The 11,876-nt window shown below is 45.2% G+C and overlaps 1 long non-coding RNA gene across 1 annotated transcript; it reads left to right on the top strand.

The window, feature by feature from the left end:
* Positions 1–7,467: 7,467 nt before the first annotated feature.
* Positions 7,468–9,475, top strand: LOC144339835 (uncharacterized). The gene is made up of 2 exons (XR_013415262.1): positions 7,468–7,751; positions 8,549–9,475. It is a non-coding gene; the product is annotated as an uncharacterized LOC144339835 (long non-coding RNA).
* Positions 9,476–11,876: the final 2,401 nt, after the last annotated feature.

Here is an 11,876-nt window from a genome sequence, read left to right as displayed (position 1 = left end):
AGCCCAAGTATATTTCACAATTTCAACTGTAGACTGGGCCCAGGCAAAAATGTAAAAGCAATCAGGTGCTAGGCAAAGGTATATGTCACAATCATACCTGAAGAAAGATCCAGAAATAAAATTTCTAATCCTGCACATGTCCCAGCTGGAGGTTTGTGAGTCAACACCTCCTGTGAGTTGAGTCTACGCATGCAATTCGCAATCTCAACAGTAGACAGGTCCATACATAAGAGCCTCAACTCCACCTGCACACAGTGTCTTAGTAGGGCAGACACCCGAGCAGGAGTGCTGAAGTTTTGTCCAAGAGCTGAGGCAGAAGAATCGCTTGAACCCGGGAGGTGGAGGTTGCAGTGAGCAGAGATGGTGCCACTGCACTCCAGCCTGAGTGACAGAGCACGACTCCATCTCAAAAAAAAAAAAAAAAGTTATAATTTTACCTGTCAATCAAATCCGCATATGAGAGTCACAATTACAAATTTTGACCACTACCAGCTGTGAGATTGAGAACCTCAAGAGTGGGCTGTATGCATGCGTTGAGGGTGAAATCTTAATTACTGGCTGGGTGTGCCTATGGGAGTCACAATTTCACTTGTGCACTGGCCTGTGACAACATCTTTGTACCACCCAAGGTCTTTATAAAATATGCATGAGCGTCCTAATAGTCTGTGACCTCTCTGTATGGAGAATACCCAGAAGCATACCTGTTGTAATAAGCCTAACTATGAGTAAAAATCTCCCTTATTGGCTGGGTCCTTGTACAACAGTTATCGTCATGCCTGTGAGCTGGACCTACATATATGTTGCAATCCCATCAGTGGGCAGGAACCAGGTAGGTGGGTCATGTTACCTTGGTTCTTGGCCAGGGATTTGTCACAATACCCACTGTAGGCAGAATGCAGGCAGGCAAGTGACATCATGTGGGTGCTTGGCCCGGTGATATGTCTTAATCTTTTCTGTAGTCAGGCCCAGGTAGGAAGAGAAAGTCATATTATCTATGTGATGGACCCAGTGATTGTCACAATCTCCCTTGTAATCAGGGCCCAGGCAGGAGAGAAGAGTCATATTGCCTAGACAAAGGGCCTGGTGACATGTCACAATCTTCACTTGGGGCAGGGCAAAAAGAGAAGGGTCACATTATCCCTGTTATGGGCTCAGAAATATGTTACAATGCTGCCTAGGGGACAGAAGTAAGTCACATTCTTAGTGATTAACCCAAAGGTATGTCACAATACCTCTTAAAGGCAGGGCCCAAGAAATAGAGTCAAAGACCAGGTGTGGTGGCTCACGCCTGTAATCCCGGCACTTTGGGAGGCTGAGATGGGCAGATCGCTTAAGGTTAGGAGTTCGAGACCAGCCTGTTCAATATGGTAAAACACTGTCTCTACTAAAAATACAAAAATTAGCCGGGCATGGTGGTATGTATCTGTAATCCCAGCTACTCGAGAGGCTGAGGCAGGAGAATTGCTTGAAGCCAGGAGGCGGAGGGTGCAGTGAGCTACAACCAAACTCCAGCCTGCGTGACAGAGGAAGACTGTCTCGGGAAAAAAAAAAAAAAAAAAAAAAAAAAAATATATATATATATATATATATATATATATATATATATATATATATATATATATATTACATGAGTCCCCTAGACCTAGAAGGTGCTGCTGAGGTCAACACTGAACAGGGCATAAGAGGCATATTAGTCTTCTATTGCTCCGTAACAGGTTACCATAAAATTAGTGGTTTAGAACACACCCATTTATTAGCTCATGGTTCTGTAGAACTTATGGTTCAGAGTCCGGCAGGCTCCGTTGGGCTCTCTGCTTTAGTTTTCAAAACGCTAAAGTCAGAGTATCAAACAGTCTGGGCTCTCATCTAGAGGTGCTGGGAAGAACCCACTTCTATACCCATTCTGTTGCTACCAATTTCCAATTCCTCATGGTTGTAGGACTGGGATCCTTGTTCCCTTGCTCACTGCTAGCTAGGACCCACTCTCTGTAAGTAGATGTTTCCCCACATTTTACTCAATTTGTCCCCTCCATCTTCCAAGTCAGCAAAAGCACATCGCATTTCGCTCCTACTTTGAATCTCTGACTTAGAGAAAGCTCTGTGCTCTCAAAGGCCTGCATAATTAGGCCAGGCTGACCTGGATAATCTTTCTATCTTAAAACATAACACAATCACAGAACTGAAATCCCATCATATTCAGAAATTTCCGAGATTTGGACATCTTTGGGGAACAATTTTAGAAATTCTGTCTACTACAAGAGCTAGGACTCAAAAAAGAGGCTTGGAATCCTAACTGGCAGGTTTTTGGCAGCAGCCAAAAATCCAAATGAGACTTCTGTGAGGGTAGAGGTGGGGTCTGAATTCTGACTCCCCAGGAGGTTTGCCTTTGCACTGTTTGAGTGCACACATTTGTAAAAGGTCTCACACCCACTCCTTTATTTCTTTGATCTCCTAGGGCATTCTGATGGTCATAGTAATTTTGAAGGCCAGGATCCTCCTTCCTCTGAATTGGGTCAGTGAACCTTCTTGCTGTCCCCATGAAGGGTCCCTGTTATGTCCCACGACAGCCCAGATCTGGAACTCAGTCCAAACCAGCCTGTAATCCCAGCAATTTGGGAGGCTGAAGTGGGTAGATCACCTGAGGTCAGGAGTTCAAGACCAGCCTGGCCAACATGGCAAAACCCTGTCTTTAGAAAAAATACAAAAATTAACCGAGCATGGTGGCATATTCCTGTAGTCCCAGCTACTCGAGAGACTGAGGCAGAAGAATTGCTTAAACCCAGGAGACGGAGGTTGCAGTGAGCCGAGGTCACGCAGTTGCACTCCAGCCTGCGCAACAGGAGGGATACTCCATCAAAAAAAAAAAAAAAAAAAAGAATTTTTACCATTTATTAGAAGGGAAAAAATTTTATTTTAATCAATATTTGCATTGTATTTTAATACACAGCAGGAACTTATAAGAGAAAACCCAGAAAAATAATTAGGATAAGGCTGGGTACTGTGGCCATGCCTGTAATGCCAGCACTTTGGGAGTCTTAGATGGGAGATCACCTGAGGTCAGGGGTTTGAGACCGGTCTGGCCAACATGGTGAAACCCTGTCTCTACTAAAAATACAAAAAGTTGGCCGGGCATGGTGACAGGCACCTATAATCCCAGCTACTCAGGTGGCTGAGGCAGGAGAATCTCTTGAACCCAGGAGGCAGAGTTGCAATAAGCCAAGATTGCACCATCGCACTCCAGCATGGGTGAAAAGAGCAGGACTCCATATCTAAAAAAAAAAAAAAAAAAAAAAAAAAAATAGAATAATCACACCTGCAAAAAGTAAGTGGATTAGCTTTACATAATAAACTTTAAAGGTAAGGATTCGCCAGGCTCTGTCACTTCTCCAGCTCACTCAAAAAAAGTAACAATTATCAAGGATAATAGAAAAGGGAAGACCCAGCTCCAGCTAGTTTCCTCCCTCCCCATGATGCTATTTTTTGCCAGTTTTGTATCGACAAGAAGAAAATGGAGTGAGAATGAGATCTGTACCCTTGGGGACTCTGGCAGTGAGAAGCAAAGTAGAATATGAGATATGCTTAAATATCCTAGAGAAAGATTTCTAGGTTAAGATTTGAAATACACCAAAAACTTGTGTGGTATTAATGAAATGACTCAACCTCTCTGGGTGTCAGTTTCCTAACCTGTAAAATGGAGATCTATGCCTACTTCATCAAGTTGTTGCCAGAGTTAAATTCTTTTATTTATTTATTTTTTTTTTTTTTGAGACAGAATCTCATTCTATCACTCAGGCTGGAGTAAAGTGGCACAGGCGTGAGCCACTGCACCCAGCCTAAATTCACTAATATTTAAAAGTGGCGGTTACTGCAAGTGTCCACATTATTAATAAAATAGTATCAGTGGCCGGGTGCAGTGGCTCATGCCTGTAATCCCAGCACTTTGCGAGGCCAAGGCAGACTGACCATCTGAGGTCAGGAGTTCAAGACCAGCCTGACCAACATGGGGAAACCCTGTCTCTACTAAAAATACAAAAGTTAGCCAGGCATGGTAGTGGTGGGCACCTGTAGTCTTAGATATTCCAGGAGGCTGAGGTAAGAGAATCACTTGAACCCAGAAGGCAGAGGTTGCAGTGAGCCGAGATCCTTTCACTGCACTCCAGCCTGGGCAACAGAGCAAGACTCTGTGTCAAACAAAACAAAATAAAACAAAACAAAAAGGTATCAGACTTCAAAATACATAAAAGAGATAATGTTAATGAGACCAAAGACAAGATTCCCAGATTCATAAACAGTCCAGCAATATCCGAATGAGAAGACTGACAAGTAAGTTGAATTCTTCACAGCTCCACTGGAGAAAATGAGCACGGGGGCTCCAGCAAGATAAGTACCTGGCCAATGTCCAGTGACTAGTAAGGGTAGAATCCCTAAAGATCCTGTGAAATACAGTTACACAACAGACTAACAGGAAAAAAGTGGAACAAACCAGGCCACCCAGCAGATACTACCAGGAATGGGAGAGCAGAAGAGGGTCAGAGCCACAAAATCTAACCAGAAGACACCAAATTGCAAAGAGATCCTGCTCCGTGCACAGCCGCTGTGGTTGCCTCAGGACCAGTCTTCTCAGACAGCTGCCTTGAGATGGCTGACAGCACAGTGTCTTTGCAGCCACACACCAAACAGCAGTGCATCTAAACACAGGTCCCAAGACTCTCCTCTCCATTAATCCTCATTTTAAAATGATGGATAGCCTCACATTACAACATTCCCTTTCAACACTTGTGGGCAAGGGTAATCAGACCCCCTTACCAAAAGAGGGAACTGGGAGTAGGGTGAGAATGCTGAGGGATGGGGGAGGGATGCATGCACTTTACCACACAGACTGTCCCTAAGGGCCTTACTTTTAAAAAGAGCAGCACCCGGCTGGTGCGGTGGCTCACGCCTGTAACCCCAGCAGGTTGGGAGGCCGAGGAGGGTGGATCACTTGAGGTCAGGAGTTTGAGACCAGCCCGACCAACACCATAAAGCCCTGTCTCTACTAAATATACAAAAATTAGCCAGGCGTGGTAGCAGATGCCTGTAATGCAAGCTACTTGGGAGGCTGAGGCAGGAAAATAGCTTGAATCCGGGAGGCGTAGTTTGCAGTGAGCCAAGATTGCACCACTTCACTCCAGCCTGGGTGACAGAATGAGACTCCATCTCAAAAAAAAAAAAAAAAAAAAAAAGACTAGAGCCCTAGTATTGTGCTATCATCTCCATATATTTCCTCATCTTGCCACCTGCATAGATGACACATGGTTTCTCTTCCTTTCTTTACAAAGGCAGTGATGAATCCAGGTGTAATTAATCCTGAAGTGGTAAATTCTTCACAAGTTTCATAAGTACAGTAATAGATTTCCATGGTCACAATCATGTTTTCCCATTTTTTCTGATAGTGTACCACATTCAGAAATGACAAATGAAAAACTATTGGAATATGTGACATGAATGAACTATTACTTTCCTGTAGATTAACACCTGGGTTTTTACAGATTAGATATAAAAACAAGAAAGCTGGTACCAACTTTCTGAAAGTAACTTTCTTTTTTCCTTTTTTTTTTTTTTTCTGAGATGGAGTTTTGCTCTGTAGCCCAGGCTGGAGTGCAGTGGTGCGACCTCAGATCACTGCAACCTCCACCTCCTGGGTTCAAGCAATTCTCCTGGCTCGGCCTCCCATGTAGCTGAGATTACGAGAACACGCCACCATGCCCAGTTAATTTTTGTATTTTTAGTAGAGATGCGGTTTCACCATATTGGCCATGCTGGTATCAAGCTCCTGGCCTCAGGTGATCCACCTGCCTTGGCCTCCCAAAGTGCTGGGATTACAGGTGTGAGTCACCATGCCCTGCCAAAAGTAACTGTTTCTGAGGACTTGGGATTTTAGGGACATCAATTATTTAGAGGCTACATGGAAGCAGAAGTGCTCCTGGATGTTTCCACTATCTAGACAGAACATTTCAACAGATCATTCCCAGCAAGTTCAGTTACATCCCTGACTGCAGGTCATGAGCTTTCCATCCAAAGCAGAGATGTTAAACCTCACAGGTTCAGATGCCTTCCAGATGATCTACACCTTGAAAGTTGCTCCCACAAAGCTGGAGCACCATCTCTTCCAGAGAGAGCTGGTCACCATCTATGTCTTTGAGACACTGGCCAGTCAGGTCTAAGGTGAGATGAGGCCCATGATTACAAGTGTAAAATATCAAAACGATCATCACCTTTAGGTTGATTTTTGGAGGCCTAGCCCCTTAAATGGGTTGGCGAAAATGTCCCACCAGACACATGCCTGGAAATATTGGTGCTTTCTCCTCTGCTTTTAACAGATCCCGGGTAAGCCAATACTTACTCTCCCTCATGTCTCGACTTCCACTTCCACGAAAAAGGGGTCAGTGAGGTTGACATTTTCACCAAACCACAGCCCATGTTACCCACTGCAAAGCTGAAGTTGTACACGGGCGGCCCAGGCAGCAAATCTCTCCCAAATGCTGCTGAACTGGCGCTCTGCCCGGAGTAAGCAGAGGCCGGTGGCACAATGTACAATGTCTCAGACAAACATCAGGCCAGTTTCTGCAGTAGTTTAGGAAAGCAGGCGGCTCCATCGGCTGGAGGAGGCGCGATGCTGTGGAAAGACCAGCGGGCAAGGATAAAGAGAGGAAACCGAGTTGCTCAGCCGGAGGTGGGACCTGCCAGATTTGTGCAAAAGCGAGGTGTACTTCGAGAAGTCACACCCTTCTCACTGTTCAGCCCAGTTTTATCCCTCATATTCCTCTCCAAACTCACTCCCCATGGACAAGGGGCAGCAGGGGGTGAGCGGGCAGCACTGCATTGCCACACCACCCTGCCCCTCCCACTGAGCCCGGTGCCTGATGGAATTGTAGTCCTGCAGCCAGGCAACCAGAGAGCGGTGAGCCGTTAAGAGACTACAACGTCCCCGCATGATCGGCGAGGTGCGCAGCGCCCTGCCTCTCTTTCTTCTTCTTATTTATTTATTTATTTTGACGGAGTCTCCCTCTGTCGCCAAGGCTGGCGTGCAGTGGCGCGATCTTGGCTCACTGCAACCTCCGCCCCCGGGGTTCAAGCGATCCTCCTGCCTCAGCCTCCCGAGTAGCTGGGACTACAGGCGCCCGCCACCACGCGCGGCTAATTTTACGTATTTTTAGTAGAGACGGGGGTTTCACCGTGTTAGCTAGGATAGGCTCGATCTCCTGACCTCGTGATCCGCCCGCCTCGGCTTCCCAAAGAGCTGGGATTACAGGCGTAAACCACCGCGCCCGGCCGCCCTGCCTCTCTTTCTAAGGCTATGCCCAACCCCGAGCCCGGAGCATGCCGGGATTGTAGTCCTGCAATCCTGCAACCAGGGGACTGTGAGCGGTTAAGAGACTACAACTCTCAGCATGTCTAGCGAGGGGCGCACTGCCTTGCCCCAGGGCTTCGCACCGCCCCCAGCCTTGCGCACGCTGGAATTGTAATACTGTCGCCTTGCCACTAACGGGCTACGAGCGGTTAAGAGACTACAGCTCCCAGGATGTACGGTGATGGCACTCGTTTGGACTCCGCCCCTCTGCGCGTCTAGAGCGGTTCCCGATACGGAGGGGATGCTGGCTGTTCCCGAGTCTCGCTTGCCTGCGGGGAGCCAGCGTGGCCCGGGCAGCTGATCTCAACCTGTGATTGTGACATCACCCCTACCTGAGGAAGCCTCTCCCAGCCTGCTCAAGGTTGCCGTTGTTAGGTTTACCCTCCCTTCCTTCCCTCACCCCGTCCTTTCCCTCATCCCTGCCCCTTCCTCTGTCCCACGCGGCTTTCAGACATGCATAGTGCAGCCCCTCCATAGCGCAGCCTCTCTGTAAAGGTGGAGCTAGTGGCCCGCGGGCCTAGCAGTTGTCAGGCCTTTTGGGAGCCCATGATGGGAGCTCCCTGGTAAGTGAAACCGTCAATTAACTGCCTAAAATGACAATACCCCATCTCTGGTATCTTTGCACTTGCCTCTCCCAAGCCACCTTTTCCTTTCTCTCTCTCTCTGGACTGTCACAAAGCCTCCTCTGTACCCCAAGAACACCCCATTGGATTTCCAGGCTGGCTGCTTGGCCTACACACCTGGGTCAGGCATCTAGCAGGGATGCTCCTGCCACTGTAATAAAGAGGAGAAAACGTCACAGGGGAAAGACCTGACTCCTTCATACAATCAGAATACTCAGAGAAGGGACCCCTTTAAGCCACTTTGGGAGCCACATCCACGACTCTGTGACTCCCACACAGGCTGGTTCCCAGGAATCAGGTGTCTTAGCGTTAACACCGGCCAAAAGTACAAAACAGGACCCTAGGTCCTTCCCAAAACATTAGGAAAGTTTGTGTGCTGAGGTAATGTACAATGTCTTTTTGCCCTGAATAGGGCTCCCGTAGAAATTCTTTTAATAATGATTTTTAAATATCTCTCTGGAACCACTTTTAGTCATTTGCTGAAGGAACGTAACAGTAATTATGTTAATTCATGTTTTTCATGTTTTTCTTTTAGTTTTTCAGATTAAGTAATTAATACTGTACATTTCTGAAATTGAAGTATGCACAGCTTCAATTCCATGCAGGGAGGATGCAATAGGAGAGAATATCCTGGGCACATCTTTCTGGAGAATCACTTTTACTACAAGATTTGTAAGAAACAAATTTATTTCCAAGGTAAGAAATTAAAACTCTAAAACAAGGCTAGAAAGTCATCTGCCTTTAATAACCCTTAGTCATCTGTGCCTGATATGTGAGACATTCTCCAAGATAAATCTCTCAAGGATAACCTATTTTCCATCATTATAAATAGTAAAAGTTAGAAATCATAGAAAGTCAATTGAAAGCCCTGCCCTGCCAGTTTCTTAAATCACAATATGGCCTTGGTATGATATTACTTGGATTTTCTTTTTGGGATTTGTTGACTGCTTGGATATAAAAATGTGGGGTTTTCACCAATTTTTGCAAGTTTTAAGCTATCAATTGTTACTTTTGCACCCCATTTAATTTTTCTGTCCCTTTACTCTTTCTGGGCCACAATCTTCTCACAGATTGGTAAGACTGTTCATTTTCTTCAAACTTTTTGTACTTTTTTTTTTGGATTGAATAATTTCTATTGTTCTTTTTCTAATCGATGAATCAACCTCAAAGTACTATTTAAAAATTTCATTATCTTTCTATGTGGTTCTTTTTAATAATGTGCATTTCTCTACAGAGATTCCACATGTATTTACTCATTATGAGAATTTTTTTTCTTCACCCATGAGTATAGTTTTAATGGCTGCTCTCAAATACTTGACTGCTGATAACATCTTGGACATTTTGGGGATAGCTTCTTATGCCTATGTTTTATCTTGTGTATGGATTACATTTTTGTGTTTCTTCTCATGTCTCTTAAATTTTAAAATTGTATTTTAAAAACTATAAATAATATTTACAGAGACTCTGAATCTTGTTGTATTCCTTTGAAGAGTGTTGTTATTTTTTGAAGAGGGAGTTAATTTGGCTGGATTCAAATTCAAATACCTGTCTCCCTTTCAGTGGGCACAGCTAAAATTACCATTCAGTTCTTATTCCCACATATATCATATGTATGATATATAGATGTGTGTTTCTGTATAACAATATATGACATTGTATCCAGATTTTACCATTATTTGTAAGAGTAGTGTTCGACAAGCTACTCCACTATTACTGAAAGCCAAAACCTCAATTTTATATTCTTTTTGGATTTTACATAAATTACATTATATAGTATGTATATTTTTACATCTACTTTCTTTTATACATCATATTTGTAATATTCATCAATGCTGCTGTAGATATGTAAGCACTGAGATTACAGGCATGAGCCAACATGCTCAGCCTAAAATATTTTAGGAGGCTAAGGTGGGAGGATCACTTGTGGCTGGGAATTTTAAACCAGCCTGGGCAATAGAGTGAGACCCTCTCTCTACAAAAAAATCAAAAATTAGCCAGGCATGGTGGCATGTGCCTGTCATTCCAGCTACTCAGAAAGCTGAGGCAGAAAGATCAGTTGCACCTGTGAGTTCAAGGCTGCAGGAAGCAATAATTGCACTCCTGCACTCCAGTCTGGGTAACAGAGCAAGACTCTGTCTCTTAAAAAATAATATAGAAATTTAATTTTATACATTATGTTAAAATACACACAAAATTAACTATTTTAACCATTTTAAAGGTTTCAGTTGAGATGAATTAAGTACACTCATTATTTTGCTACCATCATTTCCATATATAAAAAGCATTTTCCATTTTTTGAAACTGAAACTATACCCATTGAACAACAACTCCTTGTTATTCTCCCCCAGCCCCTGGGAAACACTCTCCTACTTTGTGTTTCTATGAATTTAATTAGTCTTAAGTTCTACACATGAGAGGGATCATATAGTAAAGAAATCATGAGGAAGAATGATAAAAAATGTATCACATGCTTATTAATTTTCAATAAAAACACCAACAGAGATCAGTAGTACCTGGTGATTATAAATAAATAGATAAATGCGAAAAAGGAATTGCCAGTGTGTATTATATTCATGACAATGGGGCCTCAAGTACCACAGCAGTGAGTCCTCTGCCCCAGTCACAGGGCTGGTCAGTGGTGGAACTGGGAGCTCAGTGTAGTTGTCTGACACCCAGATCCCATGCCTAGCCTAAATGTCACTGAGCCCTAAGGCACTTTGCTCCTGCTGGTCCAGGCACTCAGTGTCCCCTAACATTCATCATGGCATGTTCTCCATGGCCTTGAGGGTGGTGGTGCTGGCCTACTGGGATAAGCGATCCAGCTGGCAGGACAGGTTGTAGCTACAAGACATAGAGGCAGATGTGAGGCCTCTAGGAGCCACACCCCTAGTCTCCTTCCCAGTGCCTGCCCAGCTGGAGTGCTGGGCCCCAGGGGTCACCATGCAGCAGGGCCTGACACTCACCGGGGAGCCATGGCCACAGGCTCTTGGCAGGTGGCCCAAAATAAATATTCTCCATGCCCTCTGCCGATCTGCTAGACCCTCACCTCTCAGTCTCACTGAGCCACTCCATTAACTGGAGGCAGACCCAAAATTGCTCCATAGGCTGAAGGTGATAATTGTCTACAGCCAGCTGAAACAGCTGCATCTCATGGAGAACTTTGATCTCCTGCAGCTAAAGGGAGGGACAAGTGGAAGATGTGGATAGGAGGGTCCAGGAGACAGGGGAGACAGGCCTTGAATGGACACCCAAAAGTGAGTATTCATCCCCATCACCACCCAACAGCACAGGGTGTTGCCTCCATCCTGGGCACATTTTCCAGTTATCTGGTGATAGGAGACCCTGCCAGAAAGGATTATATGGATGGGAGTGAGCCTGGCATGGGCAGGGCTGGAACCAGGATCCTGAGGCTTGGGAGAAGAGAATCCAGGACTACACCCTTAGATCTCAGCACTTGGCAAACTCCTCTCATGAGAGTCTCACGGCTGCCTCTGTGAGCTGAGGCATCAGGCCCCTTTTCCCTATGAATGTTGAGGACTCTACATCAGCTGTCAGTTCCTGTTCCCTGAGTGATGAAGCTGCAGAGCTGCCTGCTTACAAAGCTCAGTGAGGTTTGGCCTGAGCTGGACTCAGACTCTCCCTCAGGTGGTGCCAATGGAAGGAAAGTAAACGACCTACTAATGGGGCCTGGGTGAAAGATGCTGAAGGGAACTTGTGGGAAAGAGAGGGAACAGGGGCTGGTTTCTGGGGCTCTTCTCTTAAGGGCCTCTTCCTGTTCTCTAATACCATGCAGTCCCAACCTGTTTTCAGAGTTGGATACAGATAGCCCCTCCTCCAGGAACTGGTTTTTGATTTCAGTCCCC

This window comes from Macaca mulatta, chromosome 3 (assembly GCF_049350105.2).
Source record: "Macaca mulatta isolate MMU2019108-1 chromosome 3, T2T-MMU8v2.0, whole genome shotgun sequence".
Taxonomy (NCBI): domain Eukaryota; kingdom Metazoa; phylum Chordata; class Mammalia; order Primates; family Cercopithecidae; genus Macaca; species Macaca mulatta.
This window is presented reverse-complemented; position numbering and strand designations above follow the sequence as displayed.